Source organism: Talpa occidentalis, unplaced genomic scaffold (genome assembly GCF_014898055.3).
Source record: "Talpa occidentalis isolate TD23 unplaced genomic scaffold, MPIMG_talOcc4v2.1, whole genome shotgun sequence".
Taxonomy (NCBI): Eukaryota; Metazoa; Chordata; class Mammalia; order Eulipotyphla; family Talpidae; genus Talpa; species Talpa occidentalis.
The window spans coordinates 88,707,165-88,731,936 of record NW_026555331.1 but is presented as its reverse complement, the minus strand read 5'-3'; the positions used below and the strand labels follow the sequence as shown (position 1 = coordinate 88,731,936).

Genomic DNA, 24,772 nt, shown 5'->3' with positions numbered 1-24,772 from the left:
TTTCAATATAATACTGGAAGTCCTAGCCAGAGCAATAAGACAAGAGAAAGACATCCAAGGAATCCACATAGGAAAAGAAGAAGTCAAACTATCACTATTTGCAGATGATATGATAATATACATAGAGAACCCCAAAATCTCCACAGAAAAACTAATTCAACTCATCAATCAATTCAGTAAAGTGGCAGGATACAAAATCAACACGCAAAAGTCATTAGCTTTCCTATACACAAACAATAAATCTGAAGAAGAAGAAATCAAAAAAACCATCCCTTTTATTATCGAAACAAAAAAAAAAAATCAAATAAAATGTCCACAGGGTTTGCTAATTATTTTATACCTGAAAAGACCTTCATTCTGTCCTTATTTTGGAATGTTTTCTTGTGGTTATTGAGAAGTCAGATGTAAATCTGTTATTTATTTGTCTTTGGTATTGTGTAGATTCACTATTAATGTCAAGGAGTATTTCACCCTATATATTCTCCTTGGAATTTTTTTTGGCTTCCTAAATTCTGAGATTGACTTGGAGAGTTACTTTATTATTCTCTGACTCTGACACCACTGCTACTGGGATTCCATTAAGGTATATGCCAGGTCTGCTAATTTCATGGTAATAGCACCCTAAATGCTATTATTTTCCATTTCTATGCCTCTCCATGTTACATTCTGAGTAACTCCTTCCGATCTTCTAACTCAAAATCTTTCTCTAATTTGCTAATTGTCAACTATGTATTGAATGACTATTTTTGTTTTTTTTTTTTTTTTTTTTTTTTAATTTTCTAGAGGCATGTCTTATTTATTTATTTATTTATTATTTGTTTGTTTGTTTTGGTTTATACATGCACTGGGTACAGTCAGAAGCGCGGGAGGGTGAGAGAATTCACCAGAGCCAGAGTGGGGAGCAGAGCAGGCAGAAGGACCGAAGTACACTGCTGAGGGGAGCAGCGGGCAGCAGGAGAGGTCTGCTCGCCATGTGGGACCCTCCTCCGGTGGCCGGGGAGCAGCTGGGGATCGAACCGGCTGCAGAGGCTGCAGGCAGCTTCGCAACCCAGCGCTCAACCGCTGCGCCACCGGGGAGGCCCTGAATGACTATTTTTGAATCCAGATGTTCCATTTTGTTCTTCTAATATACTTCATCTTTTTCTAAAAGTCACATGATCCTCTTTTCAAGTCCATCTTTTATTCTTTAGAGTAGACAATATCTGAGCCCATTGCAGCCTGTTTTTATTAACTGTCATGCAGTATGCCTTGTTTTTTAAAATATTTTGTGAGTTTTGACTAAATAGTCAATATTCCTTGGAATTCTGTCTGAGTATGCTCTAGGTCAGGTTAAAAGGGATCTCTGTCAGAAGGATTTATGGTTGCTTCTGCCAGAACCCAGTGACATTACCAACACAGAGGAATTTAAAGCTAAGCATTTGATTTCAGTTTTTTTTCAGTCTTTAAAAGGTATATTACAGGGGCTTCCCTGGTGGCACAGGAGTTAAAGTCTCAGCTCTATCACACTATCGCCAGCCATTGCACCTCTGGCCTACACCTCAGTTCTTGTATGCATGAATAAATAAAAACACATCTTTAAAAAAGAGAAAGGTACTACAAGTAACTGAATGTGTAATGGCAAGCTCAAAAAGAGGTTATAGAAAGAGACAAAGAAGATGGTGAACTGAGATCTAAACTATTAAGGGATACTTTAAAAAAGATCAGTTTTGAGAACTACATACTTTGATATATATATAGTGTGTGTTTATATGTGTGTGAGCATATATATGCAGATATGTATCTATATATACATTTCAAAGAGAAGGAAAATAAACAGCAAAGCAAAACCCCAGAAGAAAATGGAATAGTATGATATTTTGAGGAAAGTGAAGACTGTGATATAAGATTTTTATAGCCACTAAAATTGTTTGTATATATAAAGATAACAAAAAACAAGCATGCTTCAAGAGCTTAAAACTATACCCAAGCATTGTGAAAGTAATTATGTAAAGATGTTAAATATCAAAATTAAGAAATTCAGGAAGGTTAAATTACTATAAAAAAGATTGCTGGTAAAAAGTGAAATCAGTTTAAATAAAGAGGTAAATCAATATAAATGTTATGGATTTAAAACCAGTTATATTTAAGATTATATTAATAAAGACTGTAAATTAAGGAGGAGTAGGGAAGATTACCTTTTATAGGTAACAAAGGGGAAAGCAAAAGATATAATTCTTGGATATGACAGGCAAAATTTAGATTAGAGAATGTTTTTAGAAATCTAAAATCTCTTGTGTAAATAAAAATAACATTTTCTATATCATTGGACAAATAAAACCATATGTTTTCCAGAGGACTGAAAAAAGGAAACCTAACAATGCCAAAAACTTAAGCTGATGTAAGGTCATAGATGTCAGTGATTTCAAGAAATATATTCTAAATTCCTTCATTGAAGGGTAAATAATCTCTTTTGCTACCTAAAAATAAGACTTTAATCTGTCATGATAGCCTCATAATTCTAATATGAGGAAAACATAGAATTATTAGGATTATGGAATTCTAATTATAGAATATAGACTTATTTATATTAGAATTACATAGTGTTTTCTTCACTATTAGAATTATTTTACTTGTTTATTGCTCAATACTCTGCACTAGAGTATAAATTCCCTAGGGAAGATTCCTGTTGCTAGGAACACAATAAATATGTGTTGTATCAATGAGCAAATGACTGGAAATGACAAAGAATTAAAAGGCAAACAAAAAGAAAGCAGAGGTTACAAAAAATGTAAAATAGTTATAGCAAAATTCTTTTTTAAAAGGTAGAAGATATTTTTGTTGATAAAAGATAAAATTTAAACATTACCAGTATTATGTCAAATAACAAGATTAACATATATAAAACAGAAATACAGACAGAAAATGATAAAATTACAATGATAATGAATAATGGATAAACTAGTAGATAAAACATAGGATACTTAAATAATTTCTTCTCTTGAATGTATATGCAAATATATATAACTTCATGCCCAATTTAGTATTTTTATAAGTGGACAGATTACTTACTAGAGTCCACTGTGGGGGAGGGGAGAAACCGTGACTATATTTCTTCCCCCAAAAGTACTGCAAAATGATTAATTCATGGAATTGAAATAAAAAATTTGGAATAGATACACATTTATCAAGATGGAATTTTTTTTTAAAGTCTAAGTGTCTGGAAATCATTACTATGGCTTGCCTAACATTTTTGTAAATGTTAGATTTATCTAATACCTTCTAAGTAATACAATCTCAAACAGATAAATAAATAGAAGATCTCATAAGTCTGAATTAGTGGAAGAATGCTTTCTAAAAGCACTGATGCAGTCCAGTTCTATACCCACAATATTAAATAACTTTTCTACATATGAACTGTGTAGCTTTGATCTCAGAATGCTGTGTGCAACTCTATATGCTATGCCTTGAGGAATGAGCGGGACAGAACGCAGGTGACATATATTGAGTCAATGTGTAATTGCTTTTTAATTGCATTTTATAATCAGTGCCTAACAGTGTCTGTTTTCATTAATTCAACAATTATATCCTAAGAACCTCTTCTATGCCAGATACTGCTTTAAGCCCTGGAAAGAACATATAGTCAACAAAATTAGGCATAAAGCAGTAGACGGTAATAAGTACTATAAAGCAGAAAAGCAGGGATGGTGTAGAGTGTTGAAATGTAGAGTTACAAATTTAAATAAAGGTAGTCATGAAAGGCCTTCCTGAGAAGGTGATAACCAAACAATCAACTTAAAGAGGTGAGTGAAGGGTGTTCTAGGTAGAACAGCCAACACAAAGGCTCTGAAGCAGGAGTATAAACAATAAGTGGTGAGGTTAGAACAGCAAGAACAAAGAAACTGGTTTTAAGAGAAGGAACAAAAGAGCTACTGGAAGACCAGGCTGTGCAGGATCTTGAAGTCACTGAAAGTGATCTGTCTTATGTTTGAAAAGAATCACTATTTCCTGTGTATGGTTGAAAACATGGTGATTGCAAACATCCAGACAGGAGATAATGGTTACTTGGATCAAGGTGGAAGTGAAGGGGTAAGAAGTGAGGGACTGGTGAACTGGATGTAGATATGAGAGGTTGGCATAATGCAAAGATTTGGCCTGAGCAACTAGATGGATAAAGTTTCGTTATTTGCATTTTACAGAAATGGTAACTACATTGTCCCAAGGCTATTAGTCTTTCCACAATGCCTCATTACTGGTGGCAAATGGCAACCAAAATTACATGCATATAGTATAGTCCACATAGATTATAGATTTTTCATTTCACAAATGAAGGCTGAGAAGACATTTACTTTTAGTAATTGACAGTATTTTCCTGAATTATGAGATTTACCATGCGATGACATGGTGAAGCCGTAAAAAGGCTGGAAAGGTATGTGAAATATGGATGACAGAATGACATCAGGTTATCTAGGGATGTTAGGAATTTTGGGTAAATGGCCACATTGTTGAGGCTGATGACATGATAAATTACCCATAGAACTTCCTCAGAAGCCAATATTTGACAAAAGGAGATGCATGACAGACTTTCCTTACATTAGAAATGAGAATACTGTTTTGCTCTGTCTTCAAGTGTTTCAAATAGAAATTTGAAAAAGTAACCACCAATGTTCTAGCTGCTTTTCAGTGACTATAGAGATATTTTTAAAACATACACAAAACTATGATTTGGTACTTTTAGCATATATGTAGAGATTTCCAATTACTTTTTGTGTAGTATAAAGTATACTAGGCACCAAGAAATGTATTTCTTTAATTACTTCAAATTTTGTTTATATTCTTTGACTTGCCATGTTAATAGGCTGTCCCTGCAACACAAGTGGATCTTATTGTTATTGAGATAAAATGTAATTCTTTTCCATGATCCTTATTGGAAATGTTACATTGGCTATCTAGAATTAATCTCCTATCCTGCTGTCTTGGTCTACTGGTATAAATGTGCCATAGTGAGAATTCCTAAGAGTTACTTCTCTTAAATCTATTCTCCCTCCTGACATCCCTCTTTCTTTTTTGTTCCCCTACAATCCTCCCTATCCCTGTTTGAATGACGGCTACTTCCATCGTTCTTCCCAGTCATATTGACCCATTCCTTCCTGTCCACCTCTATCTCAGGACCGTTGCCATCATGAAGAAATATTAACTCTACATTATGCCTTGTAGATATAATAATTCTTTTTCACTCTCAAGACTAACAGTCCAGAAATGACTGCTCTTAATTTTGGCAACATTGACTATATCTCCTCTGGCCTGTCCTCACTGCAGTTGATCTGGCACACTGGGGCCAGCTTAATTGCACAGCACAGCTCCAACCATAATGTTCTCAAAATCATAGAGTGGCTTTATGTTGACAGCTGAATTAATTATAAATGTTTCCACTAACTTTCAGGGCCTTCCACGTGGGGCCCAATTTGGCTTTCTGATCTTCTACCATTTCTTTACTACAATTCCAGCAAAACCAATCTAGAGGTTCTTTTCCTAAACCTGCCTGTGTTTTAGCAGGTTGTCATCTTTGCTCAGACTAAATATTCCCTTTGATCTATTCGACTTGCCCTTTGTCTATCAAAAGTTGGCCTAGGTGCAGGTCTTATCTTCAGTGCACCTTATCAGTATGGTCCCCATCTCCACTGAAGGTCCCTTCCACACCCTGAGCATCTTTTTTCTCTTCAGCACTTTGCTCACCTTGGGTGGTAGCATGGTTCTTTACATGGAGTCAAGCTAAAGAATTATCAATGAGAGGTGTGAAAGAGCAGACATTTTAAGAGGCTGTTTTGAAACTTACCATTAAAAGCTCTGCACATTCCCCTTTTAATAACAGGATATCAGTGGAGATAAATGGATATAACAGTATCTTCCTGGTCTGATCAGTATTCTTTGTACTCTTCAGTATAAATAGAATTTACATTATAGTGATTAAATGTCCCCTATAAAATGGTGTCACAAGGCCCTGGCTGGGAAGAGAGGATCAGAACTAATCTGCTTCACTCACTGTTTAGTGAGTAAGGAGAATATGAGATGGTGTGTTTGGATAAAGATAGAAAGGAAATGGAGTTTTCAAGGGAGAAAAAAAAATTACAAGAGAAAAACCTGTTTCACAAAATGCAGTCTCTGGAAAATCTTTCAGCTGAATGTCAAGATTATAAGAAAAAAATCAATAAAACCTTTGAAACCAGAACTATGTGAAAGGCTTTTTAGGCTTGATGGCAAAATACAAAGCTATGGTTTCAAGAAAGTAAAATCTTTCTCCAGTAACCGCAAAAGCATTCAGGAGCCTCCATGGCCTCCAAATATGCTCAGCACAAATTGTTTATTACACAGATAGGGACAGTCAAGATTCAAAGGGCCAGCATTTTCAAAAGAACTTTTACCAAGGCTGTAATTAGTTGTTCTGGCAAAAACTGCACACACGTCTAATTGCACACACAATTGGCTAATTGTATCTTCAAAATGAAGGGTAAAGGGTTAATTGTATCCACATCTGGCCACAAAGAGAGAGATTGTCCTTTGAAAATATGACACTACACTTAGACAAAAATTTGCATTAAACAACCACCCCTATTACTACTAATAATTATAATAATACCACATGCTTACAAATTAATACCTTTCATCGTAATCCTGAAAACACTTTACAAACATTAATTAATCTCACAATACTCCTACGAGGTATGAAAGGTGATTATCCCAGTGGTGTCAATACAGAGAAAAATACAGGAAAGTTAGGTAATTGTCAAAAAGCCACAAAGGGAATGTTAGTTCCTAGCCCTGCGCTCTCAACACTGACTCAGTCACTGGGGAGGTGAAACAAGGAGCTGGCTTCACACACTCAGCAAAAATGAGCCTATAAACATTGTGAAACTAAGTCATCAAATTTCAGAATAGTAAAACTGGCTTGTGATTTAGATCCCACTTTAACTTCCTTTATTCAAGGGAACATAGAGAAAGAGTATCAAGAAGGATCATCAAATATTTGATTTGATGATCATATACAAAGTATCCCCCCATGAATATATTTTTCCCAGAGATGGAGCTTAGAATATTTTGAACATAGCAATTGTGTGATGATGACGTGCTGGATATGACGACATGGGGTGAGGAACTAGAACAGAGTATAAATTCACATTATCTTAATTCTAACTTGTAAATTTACATCAAATTATTAGAAGCATCCAATTTACACTCACCTGGAATATCTATCTCAATGCAAACAATTTTCCTTATAATTGCATAAATAGATCACTAGTATTTGATATAACTTATATTCTTTAACAATGAGAGTGATACAGGGTTGGTTTTTAACAACAAATACATTTTTAAGGACTAATTTTATAATGAAAAAAAATTGTAGCTTCATCAAAATTGATTAGTTCTCCATGCAACTACTTGCAAAGATGTAAAGCTATAAATATATCCAGTTTAATTCACTTATCTGTATCTGAAGTATATTTGAAGACACACTGTGGGAAGACGCAGAGGTGAACAACACATAGTTCCTGTTTTCATGGCCCTCTGGTCCACGTGTTTATTTATACTCAAGTCTACTACCCCTCTTCCTACAAAGGTTTTGAGGCAATATCCAATAGAAAACTAATGAAAACATTGAAATAGAAGGTCAGGGATAAGAAAAATAGAAAAAAAAATAACATGTTGAAGGTAAGAATCGGTATGTCTGTGTTTCTACACTACAAAGTCTGCTCAAGCTATGGGACACTCAGAAGAAAAGAAAAACACATGAAGGAAGAAAAGAGACACTAGAATACATCATTATCAATTCTAAAAAATGCCCAACAGAAGGAACAAGACAGTGTAGGAGGGCCTGAAGGGAGAAGTGACTTCCAAAGGCTAAGCCTGGAAGGTCCTGGGAACACTTCTGGCCTGGGCTTGAGGGATGGGGCTGAGCCCCACAGCTGTTGCTTCAAAAGGGCGTCCATACCCCATTGCTAAGAGCCAGGGACCAAGCTAGGCAAGCAGCAGATGTGGTGGGGAAGTGAGAAAAGATCCTATCATAGAGAGGGAGGTAGAATGCAGGCCTTGGGAAGCCTGGCAAGAGCTGCAGATGCCAGGCTCAGCTTTGTATATTCCTGTTAAGTAACAGGTAACACTATAGGTTTTTGAGGGAGGGAGGGGAGACAGGTGTAATATCACATTTTCTTTCTTTTTTAAAGTAGAAAACTCTGCCACCATGTAAAGAATAGACCAAAAAGGCAAAAGTCAGGAGGAAGAATGAGCAGTCACAAGGCTCTGTAATAAATCAGAAGAGGGATAAGTAGGGTCTGATCGCTGGGTGCTGGCATGGGAGAGGTAAAGGAGAGGACAAACAAGAGACACTCTGACAGGAGCTAGTGAATAATTAAATGCGAAGAAAAGGATGAGTTGCATGAGACATGAGGAGGCCTAAGCTGTATTGTGGTTCTATTTCTAGCTCAGTTTTCAGCATTTTTCTTTCTGTTTATTTCCATTTATGAAAAGGAAAATTTGCTTCAATTTTTTTTCAGAGCGTCAAATGACTTCCACTCAGGAGGATCTTTCTATCCCCCTCTCACATTGCCAGGGATAATGGAAAACTGTGATCCAAAATGTTTAAAATTTACTGGCTGGATAAATCAATTTAAAATCAAGAAGAAATCACTTAGTCCCCAAACCTGCAGGCAATTATTACTGTTAGGTTACCTGTTGACTGGAGATGGTGTTGAATGTTGCTGATGTTCACTAAATGATATTTTAAAAAACCCATTTCCTAAATGTTACCCTTATTACCAAGTTAGTTATGAAAACTCGTTAGCTGCTATGTCCAAGATTAAGTGCTCATTAGTGCTAATGCTAAAAATTGCCACACAAAGAACATGGGCATGTTTGGGAGATACTGCAACACAGTATTTCCTTAGAAAGTGACATGAATAATATCAATGTGATATAATTAGAATTGTGCCCCTACTAATATTGAATCATCTTTTTGTTTTGAAGAAAAGCTTTTATCTACCCTAGTATGAAAATAACATTATTGCCAATGACCTCTTAATTGCATACAAAACAGAGGTCATATTTTTAGATTTGCTATTTAGAGCGCTTAGATGATCTGGGCTAATCAACTGCTCATCATAATATTTTCTAATCTCCAGGATAGGAATACCTGAGGAATGGCGGTCTGTACCACTGGTTATGCAAGTGCTGAGGAACAGGAGCAGTGGGAGGCTTGGATTCAGGAGGTCTTCGTGAGCAAGAAAGAAGTCTGGAGGGCAAACGAGGTCTGCAAGTGGTGGCACTTGCAGAGGTGTAAACATAGAGATCGGCACGAATGTTGTCTCTGAGGACTGGCCTGGCTGCAATGAAGGCAGAGCAAGGGCCTCTGGAAAGCCTGCGGCACACCCCCAATTCTGATTCAGTGATTTTGCAGTTAAGTGTTTGGGTTGAGTCCAATTCACCTGAATTCAAGTTTGTGCCACATATTAGCTAAGTGATCTGGGCAAGTCAATTCACTTTTCTTGAGTGAAGGTTTTCTCAGCTAAAGTGATATATGCACATAAAATACACTCAGCAGAGTGTCTAAGCACAGAAAAAGAGCAATGAATAATAGCTTTAATTATTACTGACTGCCAGTTCCAGAATAGCAGAGCTCTGGGAAGCAGTCATATAGCCACCTCCAATCATTTTACCAACCAGCAACTATCCAAAAAACCCTCTGCTTCCCATAACACTGGGTTGTAAATTCAAATGAAGAATTCAGTGAAAACAAAACATGGGGAAATGTTTTCCTAAGTATTTCTCCAAACAAGATGGCAGTGGTGACTGGCAAAGGAACCCTTTTGTTCTACCACTTTTTGGACACTGTCCAATACCCCGACACATTCAAATGAAGAGCACAAGTCTAAAAATGGCCCGATACTGGCTTTTTGAAACATACATGAACCAAAAAGGCCATCTATACCATTTTGGTTAAAAACTGATTCTACAAACCACCTTTGAAAGAAGGTGTCAACTATACCTTTCCAACTTTATATACATGTGTATTAGAATTTTTGCTACTGGCTAACATTAACAGTAGGGCCAGAATCATCTTGGATGTAGAACATCACCTTTGTCTTAACATATCATGGAGCCAAATACTCATTAACTACTTACAAATCACAGAATGTTCCATTTTTCCCTCTAAAGAATTGCTCTTTGATTTAGGATTATTACTACTACTACTTCATCTTGTATTTAACATATTTCATATCCTTTTTTAAGTTACCTTGTAGGTGGCAATTAAAAAGTGGCCTTACAGCTATAGTATTAGCATAAATTTTTTTCTTTAAATGTAGCATTAAGTTAAAACTTGGGTCACTTGTTGGAAAAAACTAAAAAGTATTCATAATACTACTACTATTTTTAAACATAATGATGTATTAAATATAAATATCCTAAAATAGGTAGTATAAATCAAAGGTGAGGGACTACCTTTCCCATTCTTGTTTTTTGTCAAATCTACTCATTTACTTTGTACAGAAGTCACTCCTTGGTGTCTGTAGCCATAGTGATCATACTCTAAATTCTGAACTTCTGTAGACTTAAGCTGTATTATATGATTTAGTTTTTACTATGATTAGCACATAATCATGTGACATAATATACCATTATTTAAATTTAATGTGTCTGTGACCTGGATTATTAGTGATAAAACAATTGAGGGCAAAAAATAGATGACTGGATCAAGAAGATGTGGTACATATACACCATGGAATATTACTCAGCAATCAAAAAAGATAACACATGCAATTTGCAGCAACATGGATGGAGCTGGAAGGGATCATGCTCAGCGAAATATGCCAGAAAGAAAAAGAAAAATACTGGATGGTCTCACTCATAGCAGGAATCTAGAAAACTTAAATAAGGGACCAGGAAAAAGAATAACTATAAGAAAGAAAATATCAAAATCAACAACTATGAGCCAGAGACACTCTATGGGGGGTGGGGGGCAGGGAAAGGAGGGATTGGGGTCAAAATAAGGGGGTTATAATTGTATGGGGAATATAAAAATAATTGAGGGCAAAAACTTCACCTTGACTCTGACCATAGCACTATGCAAACAGTAGGCACACATAAAACATTTTTGAATAGTTGTACAGTTCCTAATATTTCATTAAAATAATGGCATCCTAAAGGAAATTTTATTAAACTATTAACTAATTTTTTTAGTCCTCGTTTTTTTTATTTGAATGATTCTCAAAAGGCAAAAGATAACAGATTTTTGCCCTAATTTGAATTGCTGTAAGATTATTAGTTGCTTATCAGTGGGCATCTCCCCTTCTCCTTTTGCATTAGATAACTACCCTGGCAATATGCCTGACCAACATTATTTCCCAGTCATCTTTATTGGTACAGGTAGCCAATGAGAAATAAGCACAAGATGTTGGATGGGGCTTTGGAACAAGTAATGAGAGTCTCCCTTTTGCCTCAATCCAGTCGCCATTTTGCAACCAAGAGGCAAGCTGGCATATATGGAAGCCACACAGAAAAGGTGGTAGAGCAGAAAGACAAGATATACAGGGCATTGATGGTAGCATGGAGCCATTATATGGGTGCTCAACTGCCTCAGAAATTTTTCGATGAAAATAAACACCTGCATTGTTTAAGCCATCAGTTTAATATTATCCATTATTGGCAATTGCTAAGTCATTCATGTATATACACATTACAGGCACTACTACAGGTAATACTATTTGAAGGGTGATTAAAAGTTACCCAGCTTAGTCAAAAACACCTTTTTCTTTGATACTATAAAACGTATCATGCCAGTATTATTTGTCCTATAGAGATAGGGATTGAAAGCATCTGTTAAAATGCAAGTATTGTCGAAGAATTACATGTTAAGCGATCAATATAATTGAGTATCTCATTGTGAATTTATTACTTAACTTCCATGATGGCCTAGGCCCCAAGGAAGTGCAAAATAAGACAAGTAAGTTTTCCTGTAGGAAGACTAGTCAAGAAAGGGGACAAGCTACCACAGTAACAATCTCTTCCTCCCTCTCCACTCTGTTCCCAAAAGCCAAAAAAGGACTGACAGGTAGCCTTAGGGGTAGGAGGTAAAGAAGAAAGCTGGGGTGGGGTGAGGGAGGTATTATACACCTGAAGGAAAGGGTGTCAAAGGAAAACTCACATTTATTTATCAAGTAAGGCTGCCCAAGACCACCCTTCCATATGGGAGGGTATTTTTCACTCTATAAAAAAATTATAGAGTTAACTAATAAACAGCACTGGTAGATTAGCTATTCAGGCGAAAATTAAGAGTTAATTTCTATTCACCACTTGATGTGAAAGACAAGGCAAAACTCTCAGAGTGGGCAGCTAACACAAAGGACCAGTTCAACAAGCGTGGATTTACCTAGTGGACAGCTAATCCTTTCTGGCATTCAAACACTTCTCTGTTATTTTCTAGGCTCCTGTGCTAAAATCTAAAGATTTGGAAATTAAGAGGATGATAACATCTTGTCTCAAAAACCTTGCAACCTTCTGTAAGAGACAGACATATGAATAAACCACTAAAATCAACTGCGGTGGATGTGATACCACAAGATCTTACAGAAGCTAAAGCAGGATAACAGAAGTCACTCTTAGGATTAGGAAGGGTGGTGGCCAAGGGATGTCTCAAAGAGCAATGTACTGGATTTTCAAGGATGAAGAGGATTCTGCTAGGGAGATGAATGGAAATCTGCATGTCAATCAGAAGGAAAATGCCCAAATAGCTGGGGACGTGAGGAGCATGGTATGATTGAGGCACTACCTGTATTTGTTATTGCTATGGCATTATGGTTATTGCTGCAGCAGAGGTAGAAGGGGCGTTAAGTAGATACCAGATCAGAAAGGGCATTGAGGGGCCTCCCCGGTGGCACAGCGGTTGAGCGCTGGGTTGCGAAGCTGCCCGCAGCCTCTGCAGCGCCAGTTCGATCCCCGGCTGCTCCCTGGCCACTGGAGGAGGGTCCCGCATGGCGCGCAGACCTCTCCTGCTGCCTGCTGCTCCCCTCAGCACTGTGCTTCAGTCCTTCTACCTGCTCTGCTCCCCTCTCTGGCTCTGGTGAATTCTCTCACCCTCCTGAGCCTCTGACTGTACCCAGTGCTTGCTTAAATAAATAAATAAACAAACAAACAAATAAATAAAAATAAATAAATCTAAAAAAAAAAAAAAAGGGCATTGAATGCCATGCTAGTTAGCATGGACTGTATGTGATAAACTACTCACTCACCTTCAGTGATTAAGATGCATGTTTTAGAAAAACCACCTCTGGCTATCAATTTGGAAGGGAGCATAGCTGCAGGAAAGAGCATCACCTAGGGACCTTGATAATTGTACAGATGAGAAGGACATGCATGTTGAGTGGCTCTCCCCTGGTTCTGTTGTGTGGAGGAGGAGGAAGTCAAAATCTTCCATCTACACAGCACCATTCGTTGTAGAAGGGTCTTTTCACATACCTGCCCTCCATGCACGTTCTCTGAATTCACTTTTGTTTTAGATGTAATTATACTACTAGAGATTTTATACTAAATAAGCCAAAAATAGAAGCAGGTAAGAAGGAGAATCTGAATTCTGTTGGAGGAGCACTCTTAGATTTCAGAATCAATACTATCGCTTAATAAGAGAACATTTTTTTCTTAAATTGAGAAAGGCAACATGAGTATAGAATGTATCCCTTCTCCCCACAAAATATGTGGATAAATGAAAAAACATGCTTGATGTATTTTGGGCTTCATTGTATTATAGCATCATCTCTAAGTACTGGGATGAGCTTGGATGATCAGCAAACAGCATTGGGCAGGAGGGCCAAGCATAGAATTTACAAGACTCAGGAATTTGTTGGTAGTTAATAAGAGAACTGAGTTATGGTTATGGTTGTCAGAGATCAAATATAGATTCTTTTAGTCTAAGTATAATCCAAATGTTGTGTAGGTCAAACTTAGCATCCAGTATTTTATTTGCTAAATCTGGTGGTTCTAATTATGGTAGCTCCTTATGGGGAAAAATTAATTAATGGCCCAGTTATCTTATTTATGGCACTTTCGCTTCTTTTTTGCAATAGGAATAGGAAATGTTTTATGCAATAGGAAATGTTATTAGCTACAAATGGGGGAATTATGAAACACAAAAACATAAAAATGTGAGCATAAGAAACTAGAAAGTAATAAAAATTTTCCCAACAACTTGGGGAATCTCATCTTTTAAAAACTGTTCCTTGTATAAATAAAGTCGTAAGGAGAGGGGGGGGTCCACTCTCCTAGTTAATAAAACAGCATATTAACACATTTTAAATAACATGTCAATGAACATTATTCTACGAGGTACTAATACCTCAAAAACAAGTATTTCCAAAAAGTAAAGAGACCACCAGAATACAGGCATAAAAAGTCTGCTCAAGAGAGATCACAAAAGTATGTTTTCTGTCAACATTTCAGAAAAAAATTAATACAAGACAACCCCAAAAAAGTTGTTCATGTAGATCTTAGTAATATGTCCTCAAAAGAGGGTAGCAGGGGCACGTCTGAAATCAAGGGCAGGTGGAAATCCAATTGTTCAAACGTGGGCATCGTGTAGCTTTTACACTAAAGTGTTGTGGCTATTTTTATGCATTTTAAGTTCACTTTTATTACTTCCAACTTCTTTGCTCATTAAGCCCCAGATATGAGCTGGGAGCTACTTATAGGGTAGATACCAATAGTCTGTCTGCTGGAGAGATACAGACCTCCTACCTTGCATGCATATCAGCTGGAGAAAAGAGCCCTTATTCATCAAATTTAAAAAGCGCTCTCTCATTTCATGCTAATTGTATGGTCCTTTGCACGACGTACAAAAGATTGCCCAAGATGAAAGGCATTAAGAAGAAAACTATCCGTCTTTGGGATTTTTTGAAACAAGATTAACTTATTATTTTTTCAGAAACAAGAGATGACTGACTAATCTAAGTATGACATTTTATCTTCACACAGTGACCTTTACATATTTTATTATCAACATCCATGCAACTGCCTTTCTCCCCCTAACCTCCTATGACATTAATCTACTAATACCAGGGTTCCAAAACCTTGTTATTTTACCTTCTTTAATTAAAAATAAACTGATAAAGTACCCACAGATTTTATATGATTACCTTCACAAAGGAAATAAATCTCACTGGAAAAGAGAAGCTGATAATAAATGCTTACGTCTCATCTCCTACAACATGCATGGTTCTACTTCAGCTGGTTTCCTATAAAAGCACAATATCAAAAACTCATTTTTGGCTATGACTATTATTACTAGTAGTGATATGTAATAAAGTAGTGTGTGACAGAATATTAAACTAAGAACCGTAAATAAGACATGGTAGATTATGACATACCAGAACTGATGGTATATGCTAATATATGAATTGGGACTTGTGTTATTTTAAATTTGCATTTCTATAAATATTAAATAATCAATTGCTAACAGCCAGGGAAAAGCCATCAGGGAAGAGATAGAAAAGAAAGAGCAGGCAGCGTTCATGCGTTTTCGCGACAGGAGTGGCACTTAGTCCCTTAACTATCCATCGCTCTCGTCCACTGAATCACAGCGGACCATTCCAAAGAAAAAATTAAAATCAGCAAATAACGATAAACCAGAGACACACTATGGGGGGGGGGGTGCAGAGAAAAGAGGGATTGGGGCCAAAATAAGAGGGGTGGGAATTGTATAGTGACTATAACCAAAATGAAAATGCACACACTGTGCAAAAATGAAAATTGATGTAAGAATTATATAAAATATTAAAAAATAATAAAAAGTAAATAAAATACACAGAGAAAGACACAAAAGGAAGGAAAAAAAGAATAATTGGGCTTCCCAGACTTCCAAAAGGATTGATGGTATATGGATTGACAGTTTAAGACGTGAGAAGCTGAATCAAATATGCTGTTTATAGCTAATATGTACTATACACAATAAGGATTGTTTTAAATTAGTAGACTGGCATTCTCCAGTAAAACTATAAGGTGAGCCACGTATGTAATTTAAATTTTTCTGGTAGTCAGAAATTTTAACACTATTTTTTCCAAAATACAAAATATTATGGCAACATGTAATCAATATAAACTATTACTGAGGTACTTTACAATCGTTTCTTCCATCCCAGTATATATTTAACACAGCACATTTGAATTCAACTAGTCACATTTCAAGTGCTTAATAGCCACATGTGGCAAGTTGCAACCACATTAGACTGTGTAGTTAACATTTCACAAACTAAAAAACAAAAGCCTTGTTCTTAATTACTACCCAATGTTTTCCTGTGAGTCAAATCTCAAACCACTAGTAAGGTTACTTGTTCTTTGTGTTAATGAACACAGTAAAAACAAAAAAGCATATATACCACTAAAACCAGGGACTAAATCCTAAAACGTTAATGCTTAATTTTCATTAATAAGTATGCTATCTATTTTCACTGACCACATTTGATTTGGCCACAAATTTCAGAAGTTTTAGTTTTTCTCTGAGACTCTAATTATCCCACATCATCCAAAGTTCAGGGAAGTATTCACATCTTTATCATTTGCAATTTGAATAAAGGAGTGTTTCAAAGTAAATTATGTAATTCCTAAATCTAAACTGGTTTATGACTAATTGGTAAGAATCGTGGCATTTCCTCATGAAAAGAGTTCCAAAAAATCAAGAAAAGAATAACTAAAAACAAATGAGTACCAAAATACACTAAATTCCAAGCTAACAAGCTCTTTGGCCCTTATGAAATGACAAAAGACAGCTTAAGGGCTTGCATGCTAAACTGAAACCCAGCAGGCCATTTTAAAGAGCTGAAGCAGAGATGATCATTAGTAGAAAAATAAGTGACAAGGTGCCAGTATTTAATCCCCAAATCCAAATATTCAAAATTTAAAAAAATATATTATTTTTACAATGACTACCAGTTCATTTTGTTCTTATTTACTGTTAGAAAATTTTCAAGTTTGAGTTTTGAATCGACTGACAATTCTAGGAAATATATTACAGACCAAAACATTAGTGGAATTATAGGTTTTATAATCAACAAAAAAAATCTTGAGATAAAACAGAATATTCACCCTCTTATGAGATTAAGAAACAAAGTTAAATGTCAAAAAGCAAAACATAGTCAGATTATTATGCATTTATCTATAATTTATGTGTAATTTAACCTATAATTCTAATATCATTGTCAGATCTCATACTCTCTGATAGCACTACCTCTTCACATTAGCAACTTCTTAACACTTAATTTGATTGCGGAAAGCAGTGGTATGATTAACTGATTCATTTGGTTAATTGATGGTTAGCCTTGTGATGCCCTAAAATTTGCTTCAGTGATGATTACCTTTGAAAGACATAGTTAGAGTCAACTGTCTGGTTTGATCTTGCAATAGTGAACTTTTAGAAGTAAAACCCTTTTTTTTTTTAACCACAAATCTTCAATGGAGCAGTAGTCCAGAAATTTTCAGGCATGAAAAATAATGTTTAACAGAGCTGTGTCCAAACACAGTGCTTGAGAAATAGTTATGGAAATAAATGAAATGGTCTGATGGTTCAAAAATGCACTTGGCTAAGAAGTGAAAGGCTTGTAATCTATTATCTGTGATATACAGATTTTAGTAAAGTGATGATGGAAGTGCCAATGCAGAGTTACTCATGGGATCTTCTGTGACTAAATAACCTTATATTAGAATTTGAATTTACTTTTTCTTTCAGAGCAAAACTGCAGGTATTAAAGTCAAAGGCAAAGAACACTGGTTTAGGTTCTCAATGTCAGCAGGCATGAGGTAGAGGTTTCAAAAAACAAGTGGCACCTCTGGAGGCTTATCCAATTAAAAATGGCCTACCTCTTTCTGATCTAATTCAGTGGTTCTTTTGCACAAGGTGCCTTCTGCAGAGTCTCCGTAGACATGGCGTATGAATGTGGGAACTCTCTTTCACTGACTTTGGACTTGCAAATTCACTGTGGTACAGGCTGCCCAGGTTCTGGATAACTGAAGTGCTACTTGTCACTGCTTCCTTCTTTCTTCCTTCAGCAACTATTTAGTTGACACTTATTATGTATTTGTTTTAGGCATTATGGTTTCAGTAACAAATGAGATCACAATTTCAAGAATCCTCCATCCTTCTAATAATGACCTATAACTTGTCATACATAGCAGACCATAAGCTACTGCTGAATGTAAACATTGACATATTAAAACTTGAACAATAAAATTCTTGGCTTGTAGGAAATTTCCAGATGCTTATTTTTTTTCTTCTTCTTTACCTTGCTCATTCTCTAAGTAAATAATAAGCATGTGGGGGACCTATTTTGTCAAATTCTTAGTGCTTGTGTGAAAGTCTTGTGTTAAGTACTTTGCCCCCAAATTTAGCTATTTAACAACAGAAAAAAAGGCACTTAAGAATTGCTGCTTAAAAATAAGGGAAAAAACATTTTAGATCATTTAAAAAATACCATTTCAAGTGTGTCTTCAGTCAGTAATCAATGCCAAGACAGTCAACAAAAGGAAAAACTTCCAAAACACAATTGAGTTTTGAAAAGAGACAAAATATTACAAAGAGTCTCTTTAGGATTTAGGAATCAGATTTATCCTTGAGTTGACCTAATAGGACAGAAGAGAATCTGGAAAAGCAAAAAACTGGAAGAACCTGGTGATAATTCAATTCAGAGAAATGGAGTAATTTTATCAACACACATCCCATTATCCTGTATTGAAAAACTAAAGAGCTTGTTCAAACTTAGTGTTTCAAAGCTAGAATAATTAACTACACAGTAAGTTATTCTGTCTTTGGTCTAAACTAAACATTCATTCTTGCACACAGCAAACATTTGAGAGGCTGACACCTGCCACACACAGTGCGAGACACAGGGAACATGATGCGCCTCATGAAAATGCAAGGGGCTAGAACAGAGGCATGCATGTGGTGCTAAGGGAGCAGAAGAGAGGCCTTTACTCTGTGTCAGGGGACAAAGATGGCATCCAACACAAAGATGCTTGAGCAGAGAGGTGTGATGGATGAACAGGAATTTTCCAAGTGAACATAATGGGTCAGTGGTAAAGAAAACTCTCCAGGAAAAGAATAAAATTGCATATACACATTCTAGGAGAAAGGCATATGCTCATGACATGATAAGAAACTCTGGCAACACAGATCAGATCTAGAAGTTTATAGGGAGGGCAGGGCCAAGTCATGAAGGCCACACACATCAGACAGACGCTACTGGACGTACTCTACAAGCCATTAAAGAACCTCTAAAACCTCATGGCCATACCTGTGAGCAAATGGACTGAATGAAAGTAAAAGGGGTCAGGAGGTCATTTCAGAACCCCTTTGCAATAATTCATGTGACAAACAATAAGGCCTAAACTATTAGAGTTGGAGGGGGCAGGGCAGGACAAATAGTGAAGTAGGTATATGAGATAGAAACAAAGTCACATGGTGGCCAACTGGGCTGACAGGGGAGGAAGTTAAAGATTATTCCCCCAGCTTTTGACTTGAGATTCCTGTCTCCACACCAAATCATTCTCTCAGATCTTAGTTTTGGAGTCTGGCTCCCAGACGTTTGTCAATGCTGCTTTGCCATATTTCCTTCGTCCTAAAGAATGTCCCTAGGTGCTACTGACTAGACACAGAAATACAAAGGAAGCCACCAGCACCTTTGGGTGGTGGTGACAAGAGAGTATTACTCCCTGTGCCTCTCCCATGCCTGTCATTACCACCTTGCAACCCAAAGCAGCAATTCTTTATATACTGCTCTGTGCAATCCTATATACAAATAAATCAGCATATAGTTATTATGGACCCCAATAGTAGAGGAAAATATGGAAAATAAAAAAGCAAAGTGCGATAGGTTTCTGCTGAACTATGCCAGAAAACAAAAGAGTGCAAAGATTTTGGTCAGTCAGGTGCAGGTCTGAATTCCAACTCCACTACTGCTACTGGTAGGGTGACCTTGGGAAACTGATATTCTTAGCTCTTGCTTTCCTCCTCCATAAAACACACAGACCACTTAGTGAGATAATATATGTGAAGTTGCTACCAGCACCACACGTAGCTGATCATAGATTTAAAAAAAGTAATAAACCAAATATTCACCTTTATTCCCCCACTTTAACTACTCAAAGATTTCCTGCCTCCTAAAAGAATCCAACTATCAACAATGGGTTTTTCTCCCAACTCCACCTCCATCCCCAAACCTACTGATGATTATTGTTGGAAAAATAAAGCTCTGAACAGCAACAACAACAACAACAAAAATTCATACCTATATCAGATAGTGCTTACAACCTATCCAACATTCATCTTCCCTTTCCTCCTTAGAAATGGGCCCCAATTTTGCTGGGACAGTGAGGTACCAAGTTAAAAACATTTCCCAGACTCCCTGCCCCTTAGGGCTGGCCAAGTGACACAATATGGCCAGAAAGATCTATTAGAGACTTTTTGGAAAGTTTCTGAACACAAGTACTTTTACTCTCCTTTCCCTGTCTTCCTCTTTCCAACTTCCTATAAAGTGGCTGGAGCCACGACAGCTATCTTGCAACTATGAGGAAAAGAACAACACTCAAAGAATACTGGCCTTGAAACACTTGAGCTCCTAAAACAATGCTTCCACTGCCTTCTACTGACTTACCACATGGGAAAAATACAGCCCAAAATTTAGGCCACTCCCTTTCAGGTGACTGGAAGACTCAGCTGAGTATAATTCCTAACTAATTTAATCCTTTTGATTCTACTTTGGCATGGCTTTCAAGGCATCAACCATAATCCTCTTCCAATTTAAAAAGAAACTATAATATAGTGTGCCCAATATGTGTCAGATACACTATGTATTTAGACATTAAATACTGTATACCAACTCATTGAATTCTTACAGTACCTTTGCAAGATAGATAGGCCATTCCCACTTTACAGAACAGGGACATGAAAATCTAAGGGGCTAAGTACTTTATCAAAGGCACCATACTAGTACACAGTGACTCCAAGACCAGAACTCCAAGTGAGAAAGATGACAGAGTTGATGTTCTGCCAGCCATCCATGCCACTGCAGGGATTCTCTGAATTCACCCCACTCCCAAGGTAATGTGTCTCTAATGTAGGGAGTCACTTTTCTTCAGTTTTCCTTAATGATATCTAAAACCCAACTAGTCAACCATCCAAAAAATATATTAAGAGCATGAAAAAAAGAGGTGGAGAAGTGGTTGATGTGCAGACAGTGAGAGGTGTGGACGCCTGAGTTACACCCTGCTTGAAGGCAGCTGAATGAAGTGGATGATCTGAAAGAGGCTCCTTTCACATGTGCCCAAGGACCCTAAAGGAATCACATTATACTGGAAATTAGTGATCAGTGTGTAAGTCCATGCTTCAGACACCACATAAGAGAGAAAGTAAGGTACCCAACATCAAACACATTTTCACAGTGGAAAATTATGTATAATTTTACCACATGGTTTTCTTTAAGAGTGAAAGGAAACAAAAACTAGAAGTCATATTATTTCATAACCTATTAAAATAAAAAGAACACTGTAAATGTAAGTTTATTTATGTAAGTATTACATAAATAAGCTTACATACTTGTGCATATTTTAACTCTTTCCTGTATACAAGGAATCTGGAGCAACTAACAAAAAGACTCACTGAATTAAGTGTCATCCAGAGAAAATACAGAAGGAAATAAGAGAAAAATATGCAGATCCAGATCATACAGAGTCCTAAATAATGACTAGAACTAAGTTGCACATTTAGCTCTAAGCTTCTTCTTACCAAAGGATAATAGGAGAAAAATGATTAGGGTACAAAGCTGACAACAATGGCCATGCGAACAAGGGAGCATAACCACCTTGGGAGAAACAATATTTTCTATTAGAGTAGAAGGAGTAAGTGCTCGGAAGGCCTGAGTGGAACTTCATGAGGGAAAACCATGTAATGTAGTACACAATGTCTTATAATACCTCCATAATCAATGTCATAGTGAATTCCACACCACAGTTTCTCACCGAGTTATTCAATCAAGCTGAAAAACAGTTTGGGAAAGACAATCTGTGCAGCACTCAAGCAATGAGAGAAATACGTGCAGCTCGCTGACGGACCAGCTTGATCTAGTAAAAAGATCCCAGAATATCTTCAGAAACAAATAACATACTTTTCAAATTATTCTCCAAATGAAATCAACTTAAACAGGATTGTGCAATAGTTTACTGACTTTTTTAGTTAGAAAGTTTGGGGCTTTTTATTATTATCTAAATGGTCCATTATCACTATGCTCTAGGTATAGAATATGCCAGCCTTGTCTTCTCCTCCAAGTGGCATAAAAAGGCAAAAGAACATGTGGGTTGCTATTGAAATAATTATGGCTTTTATTTTAGCTTTTACATTAGGAGGTTTTAGTACATAACTGGTGTTAGAGAAAACTTACGAATTCACACCCGTAGTGAATTCTCAACCAGTTTAAAAGGCAATGTGTGAAAGGCAGGTTCCTAGGAATATGACATCACAAAATAGACATAAAACAGTTCTTGAAAGGATGGAAATTAATGTCAATTATTGAATGGGATAGGAAGGACACGAGGTTCATTTAAAAAAAATGATAAAAAATGATCTACAGTAAAGGCACGGGTTTTTTAGGCCTAGAAAAGAAATGTCAAATCTATGTCAATTTACATAGGTAAAGTGTCATTTTTTTCTATGTATTTACTTTGGTCCATTCTCTTAAGTATACTCATAAAAAGAATTCTCCGAGAGCTACTAAGTAGACTATTCAGAAAATACCGGTGAGACCAAGAACACATCTGCATGTTACCTTGCTTTTGCCTAAGACTCAGATGAAATTTATCCTTCAAAAGACTATCTAGTTGTGACAACAACATAAATATAGCTGCATTTTAATTTAAACTTTATATAGTCTCAAGAAGTTACAAGTGTAACATAAACCAGAGGAGGAAGAAATAAGGACCATTTGCTACTAATTAAAAAACAGGGGATTAGAAAAAAGATGGCTGTGGGAAATACAGAGCAGTTGTTCTCCCAACATGCTCTCTCACCCTGCTGGTTTTGTGGATTTTAGAATCACAAAAGTGAAAATGGGAAGCCATGACAATAATGTGACCATCAAAATATCCAGAGAAAATTCGATGTGAATTTTAAATTAGTTTCTAACTGGAGACAGCAGATCTAGTTTTCTAAGCAAAAAGCTAGTAACTCCACATTTTGATTCCTCCTTCTACACACATATAATAAGCATACATATGGGATCTGACGCAGCTCCACACAATGCAGTCACAAGGCCCCAGTTCTTTGATTCTAATTGCAGTCAATAGCTATGAATCAACAGATGAGGTAGGCAGTTAGTTATATAACTTTAACAGACCAAGACTGCTACAGTTAAATAAATATCAATGTGGTCATTTTAAGCTACCTAGTTTCATCAAGCTGAGCTACAGAAGCAGCAGGTTAGCGGGTTTCTGGCAAGGAATAATTGGTGCTGAGCAACAGTCTGTGTACATGAGCAGAAACATTGCGTAAAACTCACATTACTGGCTTACCCACACCATATGTGCATTTTGGATGGAAACAGGGGCAGCTCTCATACACCTCACAAAGTTTGACCTTACTGGCTAGGATGAATGAACATTATGTTTTAGTGTGCTAGTTAACCCCAATGAAAGCCAGAAAATACCAGAACTCTGACCTTTCGATTATAATTTTTTTCCAGAAAAACTGAAATGAAGACTCAGGGTTGTAGCAAAAATACACAATCTTTACAAACTGTGATAAGCAGGCCTCAAGTTAATTTCTCTTGCCAATGTTTTGAGCAATCAACAACCCATGCTATCTAATTGTCAAGTATAAAAGTCAAGAGTTTATAGATTTTAGAGAAATAATAGTAAAGTGAGTGTTTTAATTGTCCTTTACCAAAGTCCAAATATATCATTTCCCAAGGGAGACCTGTTAAGCAAGAATTTTGGAAGTAGTTTTTGCAGCCTGACAACTTACCTACAAGGATTGTTGGACTGTTCTTTCCTAACAAGCATGAAAACTTGATTAATCAATGTTTAAAATCTTGATTATGCAGCAGCCCCCCTTCCCCGCCCCTTCCTTCCCTCCCCTTTTCCCCACCAAAGTAGTAGTATAAAGGTTGGTATTTGGTGGCAAAATCCCAATTCATTTTCCAAAGAGGTAAAGAGTCATGACTTCTGGGGAGGAAAATCTAATCCACCTACTTCACCGAGAATGGAAACTGAACAGGAGCTTAGCAGCTTGTCCTTAATACAATAATTGGTGAAAAGAGAAGTCCAGCAAAAATGTACTTTCAATTCTATCCTATGTCCTAGTAATTCAAATGAAAATAAAGATTAGAGAAATGTACCCTACCAAATGTTCCCAAAAGGTATCCTGCATAGAACCCATCAAAGAATTAAATTCACTGCTTAAATGACATAAACAGTACAATAATCCAACTGTACTTCACTTCCCAGTAAATCAGAAATTTTAAAGTGTTTTATATTAGGACAAAGAACAAAGATCCTGGAACCCTTCTGATAAAATTACATTCTCTTAATTATATCCCTGATCTCAGCCAAAAGGTTCAGAAGTGATTAACTATTATAAAGGTAGAAATGAAAATCTTCATACAAAAAGTCCTAGCATTAAATATATAAAGCCAGAAACAAGATTTTTAGACAAATCTATGTTTCAAACACATATCCCAAAAATTTTTTGGGAAGAAATATGACTTCATCACTGATACAATGA

General features: G+C 36.5%; 1 protein-coding gene and 1 long non-coding RNA gene across 9 annotated transcripts in view; one reads left to right on the top strand and one right to left on the bottom strand.

The window, feature by feature from the left end:
• The window catches only part of LOC129145315 (uncharacterized), a 156,154-nt gene extending 143,007 nt beyond the window's left edge, over nucleotides 1-13,147 (top strand). Inside the window, exons 2-3 of the long non-coding RNA XR_008550723.1 lie at nucleotides 9,150-9,423; nucleotides 12,449-13,147. This is a non-coding gene — a long non-coding RNA (uncharacterized LOC129145315). The remainder of the gene's footprint in view (nucleotides 1-9,149; nucleotides 9,424-12,448) is intronic.
• Nucleotides 1-24,772, bottom strand: part of UMAD1 (UBAP1-MVB12-associated (UMA) domain containing 1) — a 317,588-nt gene that overhangs the window by 137,715 nt on the left and 155,101 nt on the right. The gene's annotated exons all lie outside the window — the stretch shown is intronic.